This window comes from Manihot esculenta, chromosome 1 (assembly GCF_001659605.2).
Source record: "Manihot esculenta cultivar AM560-2 chromosome 1, M.esculenta_v8, whole genome shotgun sequence".
Taxonomy (NCBI): domain Eukaryota; kingdom Viridiplantae; phylum Streptophyta; class Magnoliopsida; order Malpighiales; family Euphorbiaceae; genus Manihot; species Manihot esculenta.
The window spans coordinates 12,844,709-12,851,124 of NC_035161.2; positions in this window are offsets into that span (position 1 = coordinate 12,844,709).

The following is a 6,416-nucleotide window of genomic DNA, read 5'->3' on the forward strand; positions in this document are numbered from 1 at the left end:
ACACTATGCTCAAATGGAATGCATCATAACGCAACCAATTCACATAAGGGTTGGGTGAACTCGTCACCAATTAGTCCAAGTTAACTCTGTGCCAGGCCTGTAGAATGGGGTCCTGGTCTTTCCTGTCAGAACATACATTACTTACCATTTCCCAGGGCCTCCTCTGGGCTCCTGGTCTTCAAGTCCCATAACCGTGCTAGACCATAGGATTGGATCCTGGTCTTTCCTTACTCTGTGCCAGGCCTGTAGACTGGGGCCTGGTCTTTCTTACTCTGTGCCAGGCCTGTAGCATGGGGCCTGGTCTTCCTGTCATGGACTAACTGGGTCATCCGACATTTACCCACAACAACAACAATTTATGCAATGCGGCATATTCGTGAAAACTAATGCAATCATCCTATTGCATAATCATGATGCATGAAATATGATAAAGCATTTAATTTAAAAGATTAAGTTTTAGTTCCACTCACTCTGGCTGACTCTGACAACACCGAAGCAGCTGAACTCACTGCTGGGGTCCTCGGTTCCTCGGGTCCGAACCTACACAGGTGGACTCAAATGAGGGACCAAACATACTTGAACACAACTCTAAAATATTTCCCAAAAACCCCCTAAAACAACCTGAAAATATCACATAGAGATATGCATGAAATGGCTGAACAGGGCACTTTCGGCGGCACCTTCGGCGGCCGAAAGTCCTGGACAGATCCGAAAGTCAGGCACTTTCGGCGGCACCTTCGGCGGCCGAAAGTCCCAGACAGAGACGAAAGTCTCTTTCGGGGGCAAGCTTCGGCAGCCGAATGCTGCCTCCACAAAGAGGGTTCGGCGGCCGAAACTCCCTTCGGCGGCCGAACCTGGTTTCTGCCAAAGGGCAGAAACTTGGTTCAAACGAACCTCTTGCCTCCCAAAACCTCCAATCATGCATAATCTTGTTCTACAACATGCATACTTCACATACATTACACCTAGGGGTCTCAAACTATCATATACCCCAACTACAACACTTCAAACACACAAAAATCGACATACATTGCTCAAATCATCAAAATGACCCATAAACTCAAGATATAACCTAACATGCATTTCTACTCAAAGAACTCATAAAAACTTGCTTAAAACATTCAAGGAGCTTAAGATCGGCTCTTACCTCTTGAAGATCGAGAGGGAGACGACCTAAACTTGGAGATCCAAGAAAATGAGCTCCTGAGTTCCCAAAGCTCCAAAACTTGGTTTAAATGCTCAAAACTTGCAATGTGAGTTTAAAACTCAAGAAAAATGGAAGAGATTTGGAGGAAGAACACAAGAGTTGCAAAAGGAAGGTCGGAAGCTTGCTGTGGCCGAAAATGGGAGAAAACTCGCCCATTTCGGCTAAGTGCCCCTTTTATAGATGGCTGGCCAGGCCACGTTCGGGGGCCGAATGTGCCTCCGCATCCATGCAATGTTCGGCGGCCGAACCTGACTTTCGGCGGCCGAACCTGGGTTTTCCTCCAAAGACTTTTCATGCAAAAACTCATTTAATTTAATGCTTAAAAATCATAAAACACATTAAAACATTTTTATAAAATATAGTTCTACCCTTCTAGAGGTCTCCGACATCCGAGATTCCACCGGACGGTAGGAATTCCGATACCGGAGTCTAGCCGGGTATTACAAAAAGTTTAAAGTTTTTTTGAAAATGTGTGATCATGTATGGGATTTTATCAGGTACACAGGATGCATAGTAGACTTGCTATGGGTCCCAGCGACCTTAAGTGTGGGGATTCCGGGTCGTTACATCGAGCTCTTAACCCGGGTCAGTTCGACTAGCAAAGTCCCAGTAGAGATAGCCTGGTCCATCAATTAAGTAAAATTAATAAAGCCAGAAGATAGTTTGAGTAAAAAATAATAATGAGGTACAGGCCGAGGTGAAAATATCATTCATCATCAAATATACATCTCCAAATCGCCATACATTCAAACATCAAAGTAAAGAGACAAAGAAATAAAAAGGCAAGGAAAGGACACTTTTCACAGGAGCAGTTCTCAGGCCACGCGGTCATAAATAGAGTTTAAGGATTTACCCCCTCGCCACTCATGTAATAACTGCCGAGGAGGTAAAGGGGCAATTGATGACCGCCGGGCTTCCTCTACCCTGGGCAAGGCCGGGCCCAAAAGGAGAGCAATGGCCCAAAGCCCATCGAGCCCTCCTTAGGCTGACCAACTCAGCATATCAGGCATCGACCCAGACACGCCGAGCTGGATGGATTACCCGCGAGTCCAGACCCAGCAGGAAGAAGCCCAGCCCGGTGATGTGATGTGAGGGAGAGGAGCTGGTCCAGTCACTTCGCAGCCCTGCCCGCACGCGTGCCGGGAGAATTAAATGGCCGCCTGGCGTGGAGAGGGGGTCTGACACGTCCATACGTACGGGCCTGAGTGACATAGACAGATAGCACAATAGCAGGGAGGAAAAAAACATGAGGGACAGGTAAAAAAGGGGTCTTCTCTTTCCTTCTTCTTCTTCTGGCTTCTTCCTCAGCTCCATATATTATTTTTCTCTGCAACTCTTGCCTATCGATACTGCACTAGTTCATGAACCTGACTTGAACGTCAGAGGGTCTCCACCGTGACATCTACCGTAGACCCATGACCATCTTTTCTTATTTTGCAGGTCCTTTTATCAAATCGAATATTGAGAGACTCATATGATGGAGTAAGAAGAAAATCAGATCTATCATGCAGTAAGAGGAAAATATGATGTATCAAAGATAAATAAAAATTTTTATTATTAACAATTAAATTTTATAAATAATGCTTATTTTTTAAAGCTATTATTTAATTACACAAATTATAACGTAAATTTTTTTTTTATTTTAATACTAATTAAATATTGTTATTTTCTAAAACAAAATTTTATCTTTAATTTGAATAATGAAAAGTTATATTTTCAAGATTAGTTATTAAGTATTTTAAATACAGATATGTCAAATTCTTTTTACTAATAAATTATGAAAATATTTCATACTTCGGTTTTGAGATATTTAATTTTTTTATTAAAAGTAATTCTTTAAAAATTAGAAAAATAATTAAAAACTTAAAATTATTTTTTATTTAAGTTTAATTTGCATTAATTAATTTAATAAATTTAAAATGATAATCGTGAAATAAATAAAAAGAAAAATAAAATAGTATCTAAATTATTAATAAATTTATTAAATTGAAATTTTATTTTAAGATAAAATAATTTTATTAATACTTAATTTTTAATTTCTTTAAATATAAGATGATATATCCAAATTTAATTAAAAATAATAGACGATTTTAAAAATAAAACTAAAGTTAAGTGTTTATTGAAACAAATTAAAGTTAAACAATAAAAATAAAACAAATATTAAAATTGAGCGACTATAAATAAAAATTACCCATTTTAATTATATTCAAATTAATTTATTTTGTGTTTCTAAGGTGATTTAATTGATTTCTTAATAATTGATTTTTGATATACAGTTCCAAAATAACTTTCATTTAAGACTATTTGTAACATCCTCAAACTCATAGTTAGAGTAGTGTCATCATTAGATATGTGTTAAACTATTTCACTACTAGAGCAAGTGGCATTAAGGGAGGTGTTAGCTTACCCTGAACTATTTAGGGGAGGTTTTAGCTTACCCTGAACTACTTAGGATAGGTGCTAGCATAATTTTAAACTGCTAATATTTGAATTATAGAAAACTCAAATAAAGAAACGGACATATCCAGAAATAAATTAGACAGTGTGATTAGCGAGTTGGGAATGAGTCACTTTCGAGAGGTGCTTAGGATTTCCCGACGTGCTTGCTTGAGATGCTTGTTTAAATTCGTCATGCTTACTCAAGTAAAAAGGTCTTCTAAAGGCTAAAAGCATAATTTAGTAGGTCAATCTATGAATATTGAAAGTTTAAAAACTAAATTGAAATATGGTAAAGAGTTTAGTAGGTTAAAGTGTGAATATGGAAAGTTTAAAGACAAAATTCAGTTTAGTCCTTCATATTTTCCACCTCTTCACCTAAACCCTCCATGTGTCACCTAGCTATGCATGGAAGAAATGACAAAGCAAAATAAAAAAAAGGGGTTGTCTTCTTCACCTAAACCCTCCATGTGTCACCTAGCTATGCATGGAAGAAATGACAAAGCAAAATGAAAAAAAGGGGTTGTCTTCTTCTTTCCTTCATGTTGCCGTAGGTCACTCCATTTTCAAGAAAAAAAAACATTATTTTTCTTTCTCCCACCAAAGCCAAGCCAAACTTTCACCCAATTAACTTTTTTTCTTTAACTAAAATTCATCCTAAGATCAATAACTAAAGAAAGAGTCATATATCGAAAGAATTGAAGAAGAAAATTTTAGGGTTCCATATACATCAAGCTTGAAAATCAAATGTGAGCTTAGAAATGTGTAGGAAATAGTATCTTCTCATTTGTTCAATTTATGGCTCTTTCTTCATGCATGAATTTGAATTATAAAGCTTTAATTTACAATTTATTCAGTCCTTCCCTAAGATATAAATTGACCTAGGTGAAGGAACATCAAAGGAAAAGGAGATAGCTAGAGAATAGAAGAGGAAAAGAAAGAGAAATTCAAGAAAGGTTTGGTGTTTGTATGATTTTTTATTTTTCTTTGATTTTATCATGAATATGTGAAATTAGGGATTGATTTTACTTGCTGAAAATGTTTCTTTGATTGTATAAATATGTTATATGAATGTTAAAATGATGTTTGAAAGGCTTAGAGTAAAAAAATTTAATATGAGAGCTAAAAGTACAAACCTAGCATGATAGGTTTTAACAGGACAGTATGTGTTAGTAACTTTATAACTTATTGTGTAGTAATTTAAATTAGGTCTAAGATATACCAAATGAAAGCTGAGATAAAGAGCTAAAACTTTTATGAATTGATTAAATTCTGAATCTATAGGTAAAATGATGAAAATTGCATGTGAACCTAAACTGGACACAGTGATAGTGCATCCAGAATAGAGTGTATTAATTATACCATAACTAATTATGTACTCAGTGAAATTTATTAAGACTAGAGCCAAATGAATCTTAAGACGTATATCTAAAATTTTGTAGAAGACACTTAAGCTTGAATTTATATAAAAATGCATGAATTTGATATGTTTTGTGATACTATAAATAAGTACCAATACTGGACTGATTAAGACCTTGTAGAGCAGTGTGTAAAAAAAAATTCATAACTTAAGCTAAGGTGATCAGATTTACATGAATTATACCTTTTTGAACTCTTATGGGAACAAGTTCTCCTTCAGTATTTGGAACAATGGTAATTCCAGTTTTCTTTGGAACTACATGTACAGGGCTCACCCATTTGCTATCAAAGATTGGGTATATGATGCCTGCATCAAGGAGTTTGACTATCTCTTTTTTACTACTTCCATCATAGGTGGATTCAATCTTCTTTGAGCATCTCTGACTGGCTTGCATTCATCCTCCATGTGAATTCTATGCATGCAGGTGGAGAGAGAGATACCTTTGATGTCATCAATGGTCCATCCTATGGCTCTTTTGTGTTTCTGTAGTACCTTTAAGAGGCTTGCTTCTTCTTGTTGGCTCAATTCATTGGACACTATTACTGGAAGTGTCTTGTTTGATCCCAAGTACATGTATTTCAGATGGTCTGGAAGAGGCTTCAGATCATAAGGTGGTTGCAGAGGTGGATTAGAAGAGCTTGCTTGTGATGGGGGCTGCTGTGCAAGGTTCGACGGCCGAAACAGTTCTGAGTTCGGCGGCCGAATTCCTTCAGTTTGCGGAATGAGCTGTGGCGATGGATTCGGCTTCCGCAAGTCAATGGGGTTCGGCGACCGAAAGATGTTCAGCGGCCGAAGTTCGTCTTCTTTTTGCGCAATGTTTTCCTGAAGTGGTGCGACAGAATCTGGTTCCTGAAGGGCAGTAGGGTTCGGCGGCCGAAGGTGGGCCATGTTCGGAGGCCGAATGTCTTCTGTCTGCGCGACCTCAACTTGCTGAATGTTGCCGATTGTTTCTTTTAGTTTTTGGGTTTCAATCCTGCAAAGATCATCATCTAAAATGCAATCTTGATTTTCATTAAACACATCTTGGCTCAAACAATCAATAATATCAAGACCATAAACTGGGGACATATCATGTGGATATTTCATGGCATCATAGACATTGTACTTAATGACTTCCCCTTCAAATTCCATGGTAAGAGTACCATCATGCACATCAATTTTAGTTCTGGCAGTACTTAAGAAAGGACGTCCAAGAAGAATATCAGAACTATTGCAACTATCTTCCTTAGTATCAATCACATAAAAATCAGCAGGAAAGACAAGTTCATCTACTTAGACTAAGACATCTTCTAAAACACCTATGGGGTATACCACAGATCTATCAGCCAATTGTATCACAACTCTTGTTTCTTT